The sequence below is a fragment of the Lathamus discolor genome, chromosome 2, assembly GCF_037157495.1.
Source record: "Lathamus discolor isolate bLatDis1 chromosome 2, bLatDis1.hap1, whole genome shotgun sequence".
NCBI lineage: Eukaryota > Metazoa > Chordata > Aves > Psittaciformes > Psittacidae > Lathamus > Lathamus discolor.
In genome coordinates, this window is record NC_088885.1 from 136,182,928 (window position 1) to 136,191,567 (window position 8,640).

Below are 8,640 nucleotides of genomic sequence, written 5' to 3' on the forward strand. Positions count from 1 at the left end.
ACTTGGGAGTTAAAAATGAGAACAGGAGCCGATTAGGCAGTGACATGGAAAATAAAGTGAAGAAACCAGCTAAGGACAGTGTGGCATTGCAACATAAAACATGGCCAGCAGGTGAGCCCAGAAGGGCACTGGCTGCTCAAAGACATGAAGGGCACTTGGAGCAACTCAACCTCCTGCTAAACAGGGCCCACTCCTCTTCCTGCAGCCTTCTAGTTTAACTTTTTCCCTAATGCAATTAGTCTTAAAGGCAGTCAAAACTCCTGTATTGTTACGCTGTTCTGTATCATCTTACAGAGCCAGACTGAACCGCTCTCCATTCAGGTAGGGATGCAAGGCAAAATGTAGGTGCCACATAAGAGATGGAGGCAATTAAGCTTTTGGACTGGATCCATTTGACTGATCACACCCTGCAAGACTAATCCAAATCGGTTCTGAGCTCAGGACTGGTAGAGAGCCCAGAATCAGACAAATAATTTCTAGTGGACAAGGTGGCAAAGGCAAAGCAGGAGCTAAAGCTTGGATCATTGTTACATTCTGCTCTTCAACATGAAACATTTTCAATCTTTCAGCATTACTGTCAGCAAACACATGCAAAACTCACTGGGAAAAACACTGCAAGTCACCGTATTAATGGTCTACACTGAATTCAGTGACCTCCTAATGCACTAATTCACTTTATTACCCTGAAAGGGTAAAGTTAAGACTTTCAACCTTATCTGTCTTATGTAGACGAAAACATAAAATTACATGGAATAATCTGTTCAGAAATGTTAATTTGCTCTAAAAGCCAGAAGATTTACATCTACAACCTCGTGGTACAAATATGTACTCACCCCCCCAAACACTTCCCCAAAACCCAGCTTCCATTAAGTGAACGGTTTTAAGGTTGTGAAGTTGAACTGGAGATGTTGAAAAGATGACTGTTCTAGTGACCTGATCTGCCCCATAGTGCGCATGCATTCATGATAAAGTCTTTACAGAAAATATGCTGTACCACGTTGCCATGAGACCTCTTGCTGAGTCAGTGCAGAGAACTGAACTGCTTGGCAGTGGCAAAAGAGGCTGCTGCTGCTTACATGACCCCTGAGCTACAAATGGTGTGTGATGAAGAAGGCCAAGACTGAAAGGACAGAAAGCCCACTCTTGTAGTTAGATAAGCTGAATCATAGAACGGTTTAGGTTGGAAGGGATCTGAAAGATCATCTAGTTCGAACCTTCCACTAGGGACACCTTCCACTAGACCAGGTTGCTCCAAGCCCCGTCCAACCTCGCCTTCAACACTGCTAGGGATGGGGCAGCCACAGTGTCTCTGGGCACCCTGTGCCAGTGCCTCACCACTCTCACAGTGAAGAATTTTTTCTTAATGTCTAATTTAAATCTCTCCTAGTGCCTTAGAAAACTGGATTTTACTTGCATGTCTTCTACAGTTCCTCTGTGGAGTAAGGAAAGTCATTTAACCCCAACTTTCAGCAGTAAACATTTGTCTGAGCACCTGCCGTCCGATTCAGTCTCATTTGTAGTAAATGAACACTAACAGGTGCAACTAGAAGTTGTGGTTTGGAAAGATTAACTGTACTGAGATAACGCAGTCCTGGCTGATTCAGTCTGCACCTTCTGTAATAACAGGGCTTTTGGGTTTTATTCTCTCTGTGCCACAACTCCCACTTAAATGTGGAGATTATACCAACCTCTTACCTCACAAGGATGTTGTGAAACTTAATTACATCCGTGAAGCACTCAGATACTATCATGATGGGCACCAGAGGAAAAAACATTAGCTAATTAATTCAAAATAGTTTGAACAGTGTGCTGAAAACAAAGCATCACTCTCTAACTGAACAAGGAGGTAGAAAGAAAATACTGAATAGTGCCTTACTAAGCAGACAAAGTCCATTCTGTGGCCTGAGACTGGCAAGGAAGCCTGCAGAAATATAATCCATGTAATTAATGCCAAAAGCACAAGAAGGCTGGATTCAGGTTGTGCGTATTTGCAAGGTTTTGGTACTTGAGTTTGTAACCTCAATTTTCTTCACAAATAGAAACCTTCTGTATGCAACAACAGAGAGGGGAGATGTACTTAATTTGAACAAGTAGGAACAATCCTCTCACTGCTGTTTAATGAAATTTACTTCTTAAGGGTATCAATGCAGAGAAGGGAGGATGGAGAGCATACTACTTCCAAAATCATAGCTCCATGGTAGAAAACTATTCTTCTTAAACCTCTCGACTGTCTAAAAATCCAACTGACTCCAGCTTCCACAATAAAAATTTAATGAACTAAACTGAAAGCTTCTGTCAACTCCATAGAAATAGATGTACAAGGCCTATTATCAAAGGAAAAAGCAGCATCATCGAGAATTCTGAAAAGCTGCAGGCATCATTCCGTGCAGTGAGCCAGATCAGCTCGGTAAAACACGGGAAACAGTCCAGTGTCATCCAATTTGACTGTCGACTACACATCTTCATGTTGCCATCCACACTGGAAGTTGTTTGGATTCATTTGTCAAATAAAGGCGCTTTTACTTTAAAACTAAATGCAAAGTGATGTCAAAAAGCAACATTTATACTTCAGCTCTGTAAATAGTGAATGTTATTGCAATAAATGATAGTCTATATGGGATATAAGTGGGAAAATTCCAAACATTTAAATTATAAAACAATCCAAATTACTAAGAAATAGTTATTAGACTATCAAACAATGAGGTTAATTGTAACCATCTCAAAATTTTTGAAGCAGCCTGCAGAAATCTAAGTGTGCATCCTTTTGTATGGAAGGTACATGGCTAAATCCACATGTGGTGCTTCAAAAATATATAGTTTGACATTCTCTTAAGCATTCGCTATTAATTTCACTGGTTTTCATTTATTAAAAATAAAACTATTTTTATGCTGTACAAAACCTCTGTTCCTAAAATGCAAAGACTTTGAGATCTGTAACAAAAAGCAAGCAGGGAGAAAGGGATTTATTAAGATTACGTATCCATCACATTAACATCTGGTTTAGCACATATTGGAAGGAAAAACATTTTTAATGTTCTGTTTGTGTTTGTTAATGGCCATCTTTGATTTCCCTGGGTTATAATAAAGAGTCCTTAGAACAAAAATAATCAATAAAACTTATGCCTGCTGTCACAAGCGTGAAACACAATATATTCCTGTCCTAAATTATTTAAACAGGACTGTTTAAAATTTATGACATTACCCTGGAAAAAGGCACACAAAGGATGAGTCATATTTTTGAGAATTTTCATGTGTTCTGCAGCAATGATTACTTGCAGAGTGGCTGACGAAGTATTTGGAAAGGGAAAGAGTAATCTTTCCAAATCAAGTTACGTAACTTTGATTTTCATAAATGTAATCCATTCAGTAGTCCAAGCAGAAAAGTAGTATTTATGGCCCAAGCACAAAAACCTAGAGCTCTAGCTGTAATTCTTACTAGAAAAGCAAAACTAGAATAGGGAAGATGAGGAAGGAAGGAAGAGGAGAAATTGATCCTTGTGGAGGTAAGCAGTGCTTATTGTGCTGCCTTTGCTGGCTCTGGATATAAGAAAATTGAATACAACTTAACCTGCATAGAAATTCCAATGTATATTATTAAGATGATTCCATGCAGGCAGCCATAAATTCAGGATGCCTTTAAACAGAGCTTACTTTGTGTCAACCCTGCCTATTTTTGGTCCTGAGCAGACCACTTACATAAGGAAATGCTAGAAGACATGGAGATGTGGCAGCTTTCCATCAGCTGACTGGCTGCACTTGCTGTTCCCAAGGGACTGCTTTGACCCTGCATGCTGCCTGAAAGCCTCTGCAGCATATGCACCTCCTCTTACCAACATACCATACGTATATCTCATTGTGCGTGTGTGTGTGTATGTATGTACATGCGCATATTCATCAGAGGAGGATGAGATTAAAAAAAAGATCAAATTTACTTCTGTATTTCATTTGAAATGTCTTGACAGATGCTCACTGCAGCTTCAGAGCTAAATGATTTGAAACTCAAAATATATTTAACTTCTGGACTGTTGAAAAACATCTTTAGCACCATCCTGCAAGTTCACTCAGGGAACACGGTATTTTCAAAACTGAACTGTGCAAATTAGCACAGTTATATAACAAAAACTCTCCTGAAAGGAATAGATTTTATCTAGCAGAAATAATTATAACAAACAACAATGGCTAAATTCCCTAAGCAAGCTTAGCTCAGACCTCTTCTGCACACTCACTATGCAGCACTCAATCACAGAGCTACAAATAGTATTTTCCAGGCTACTGCTGGTCTTTTTGCAGGAGAGCTGGGCCATTACCTATCCAGCTGTATAGTCCAACAGCTTTGCAGTCCTTACTGCCCTCGAGCACTTGTGCTCAAGATCCTGTCACCTGTCTCTCTCTCTGGATCTACACAAAGTGGCTTCCTCACTGATGCTGCCTGGCCTGTTAGTGGCAAAACTAGGAACACATTTTCTTTCTTTCATTCAAGGCATTCGCAGCTGAGAAATCCCTGTTCTGCTCTCAACAGTGCAATATGCCCAGGCTGGGCAGGCTTCCCTAAGAATTTAGTTATTAGGGACTACATCCAAAATGTAACAAGATTGTACTGAAAATTACCAAATCCTGTGTTTGCCAATCACTTATGAATTAGACAAACTTGAACAAGGTTTTATAGGAACGGCCAAAGACCAACTTGATGCCAAATTTCAAGTACTTTTTCAAAAGCACAGGGAAACCAGAACACTGTGAAGGACAGATGATCAGAATATCTCCGTTTCTCTCAGAGAAAACCTGAGACATAAATAAAAACAAATGCATTTACAGAACACACACATTATATCCTGAGGTAACCCAGTATAAAGTAGCTTTGCCAAACTGATAACTGATGCTACTAATGTCACCTGGAAGTCCACCATGATGTGCAACCTACTGCCAAAGCTTCCTTACAATGCAAAACAATGCACCCCTAAGTGAATTCCATATTACAATGAGGAATGTATCAATAGTAACAGTAATGTTACAGAATTTTAATCCTGTATTTCTGGTACCTGCCACACATAAATGTTTTGACTCCACAAAATGGTACTCTTAATAGTATGACCAGTGGGCTAAATAAAATTTACCTGCAAACTGTAGCTGAGTTACGATAAGTTACTTTCTTTCACATGACATCTTCAGTGATTAATAATAGATACAACTCAAGACTACTGCAGCAGTTTTTATCTGATACAATAGAGAAGACAAATCATGATGCAGTGACTTAACCACAGGCAGTCCAAAATCCTCCCTCCCCATTTGCAAACTAGAAGAACATCTTGTCCTGTTTCACTGCTAAATTAAAGCTAAAAAAGAAAATAATAAAAATCAGCTATTTATAAACTGATTTACTTATTTCAAGCCTGCAGAATGTTTCTGTTTGGAAACTGCCTTATTTTGAGAAAGCATTTAGCAATACAGACAAGGATCATATAAAGACAAAGCAAGTGGCGATACACAGAATACGGTGAACAAGGTGACTGAGTCTTAGCCAGATTGGGTCCTGACATCAACTGAATATGGAGGGGCACCATCATCAGTGGAATTACTTGTTAAGTGACATTTATGTTAAATTATGCTAATGATGGTGATTATGCCAACTATAGATGAAAATCAAGAGCCAGGAGGAAATGGCCAGGAAACAGTGACTTCTTTTTTAACACATTCTATTTGCATACATAGAACACAAAAAAATTAGGTATGATTTTTCAAGTCTGCAGTTTTGCTAAACAACAAATAGAAACCATAAATCATGTGGAGTAACTGCTGATTAAGTATTCAATGAAAATTACAGGATATTCTTCTTGCGTGAATAATACCAAGCCAAACAAGGTGGTATGCTCACTCAGAGATGTTTGGATACCTCAACAAATCATTCTGTGTAATCACTAGGATAAAATAGCATCAAAATCCCATGGCACGGAGGGAAGGCACAGGCAGTGGGGAATGACAATGCAGACAGCTGAGCCTTCCTTGGCTTCTCTGACCCTCATCCACTCCCCTCACACATGCATCACAAACAAGGTTTTCAAACTACGTTAGCACTGAACTGTAGGTTTTACAGGGAAAAAATCACAGAGACTAATTTTCTTAGCTAGTGTTCAATAAAACTTCAGGAAATTGTATCTTTCTATGGAGGAAACTGCCCAGACAAACTGGATGCTATTTAAGAGCAACCAACACTACATAGGCAACTTGGGTGACATCAAGGCAAACGTTTTCATTTTCAGCAGTGGTAAAACACAGAAACATAGGTCACAGAATGACTGAAATTTCACCATGTGTTACACACCCAGCTAACAGACTATTATTTTAACTGCTGTAAATGACAGCTTAGCCAGCCAGCGTAGGTATCACAATTCCTCATTTGTTCCTCATTTCTTCCTCCCACTTGGAAACAATTCTCTTTTAATTATAAGCAACTTAATGGCTTTGCTTACTGGAAAGCCAGCAGATGCAAAGACTTCCCAAAGAAGATAGTATGCAAGCTCTGTGTATTTTCATTGTACAGGGGGAAAAATCCAAGCTGGAAAATGTGAGAAATACAAATGAAAGAACAGAATTGAAGATAGTGAGGTGGAAGATGTTAGAAAACAGGAGTATAACAAGCAAGAGTAGCTGTAAGTAGTCTCTCCTGGTCTTGGAGTACTTCTCTCTCCCACCATTTTTACCTGTTAAGAATTCTGACCTAAGGCAAGCACATCAACTGAGATGATTCCACAGAAGTCAAAAGCTTACGGGGGAAGCAGGGAGGAACAAGAAAAGATAGATAATTAGGGAGCAACTGACAAAATTACAGACTCATCATTACACAATTACTCAGATAGATGAAGTTACACAAGATGCTACATCAATTATCACAGAGTTATCATAGTTACAGTTTTTTAATCCTAGGTATAAGTCTATTAGCTGTTGGGAATTAAATTCCTCCTGAAGCCTGCTTATTTCAGTTATCCTAGTAGAAGGACATGAACATATGGCAGAAGTTTGTCCTTGCCTAAAATTACTCTGCTTATACCATGTACATTATAAATATGCAGATAAGGAATGGCACTGCCAGATGTAGTGAAGGGAATAAGAGGGTAAGAACAGGGTGAAAGGAGAGCAGGGCTTTCTACCATCACTTTCACACATGCTAACAGACTATCATGTGCTGGAACAGTAAAAATTTATAGCACTTTGAGGTCCAGAAGGCCTAGCCACAACTGTGGTGCATGTATCCACATTAAGAATATATGGAAAATAAAACAGGAACACGCACTTAGAAGTGAGAAGTCTGACTCAGACAGATAACCTGATACTTTAAAGCAGATGTGGAGTGAGAAAGAAATCCAGATCCATCAGCATGTAAAGGTAGAATATATAGTTAGCACCATATTACACTCATGGAGGAACAGAATGTCACTAAGGCAGAAATATTTCTGTAGTGAAAGGAAATAAACGTCATGTCACTGGTAAAGAAGCAAGCTTCACAGGGACTCAAGAGATGTCTCCCCTCACCCCAAGCTCTCCTAAACCCAAAGGAAACACACAGAGAACAAAGCAAATGAGAAGCGTGAACTAACTCAGATCTCTGAACTAGAGGTGCTACCTGCAGGTAAGAATGAAAGGACTTCCACCACCAAGTGACACAAAGCCAAAATAAGCAGATACAGAAGAAAGCCGATTATAAGGAGACATCTCTCACCAGGCTGGTGCATTTTACTTCTTTACTCATTTGCATCCTTCTCCTACCAATATCAAGAATACAAGGGAGACTTTGCTCTAGTCAGAGTCTTATTTTTGCTTCAACTTTCCTTCTAGTTCAGAAAGGACTACAAGCTTCCACAGACTGGGAATTCCTCTGGTTCTAGTCCTCAAAATAAAAATACCATGCCAACAGAAATCCTGGAGCTCACCTCTTCATCTAGCTCAAGGATAATGGAGCACAAAATATTCTAAAGTCTTTAGAGAATTTTGCTAACCAACAGAAGAGTAGCTATAATACAAAACCACTGCAAGACAATGAGCCACATGGGAATTATTTTCTGAACTATTCAAAACTTGTTCATTTGCTTAATATGTAAGGACAGAAACAATAAATAGCAATTAATTCCTTACCACTGAAGAGCAGAATTCTGGTTTGCAACCAAAAGGATAAGATCAAGCATTTCCAAATTATGAGTGCAGAGAATTTAGGTCTGTTTCCCATTTCTGAGAAGTAGAACAAATAAATTCTTATTTATTTATTAAAGCAAATATTTTGACTCTTATAAGCTCAGGGAAGCGAGTCTCTCATTGAAGTGCTTCCAACTACACAAAAACAGGTCGATGTCTTTGAACTGAAAAATACAGCACAAAGCCAAGGACTGTACAGAAATAGAGGCCACTTATTCAATCATCACTCAGCACACACAAAAAATTTCCCAACAGAACACAGCACACTCTTCTCTAGAAAACAACTAGAAATGTACTGCAGAACTCCATACTGACAGTATCTGTTTTCACTGTCTGTATTTTCCTCAGTTTGTAGACAAAAGACTTGCTTCCTCTCCTCTTCCTATCTGGAACCTGTTAAACCTGGGCACCGATAGTCTCTAGTATCACTATCATAAAATTTTAACTACAGTTATT

At 39.1% G+C, this 8,640-nt stretch overlaps 1 protein-coding gene across 4 annotated transcripts in view; it reads right to left on the minus strand.

Moving 5' to 3' along the window:
- The window catches only part of RAD54B (RAD54 homolog B), a 70,949-nt gene that overhangs the window by 34,563 nt on the left and 27,746 nt on the right, over positions 1 to 8,640 (minus strand). The window contains exon 1 of one of the 4 annotated variants that reach the window (XM_065668600.1): positions 8,128 to 8,153. The exons of the other annotated variants lie outside the window; for them this stretch is intronic. The gene's annotated coding sequence lies outside the window, so the exon portion shown is untranslated. Of the gene's footprint in view, positions 1 to 8,127; positions 8,154 to 8,640 lie in introns of those variants that run through there. 4 annotated transcript variants of the gene reach the window in all.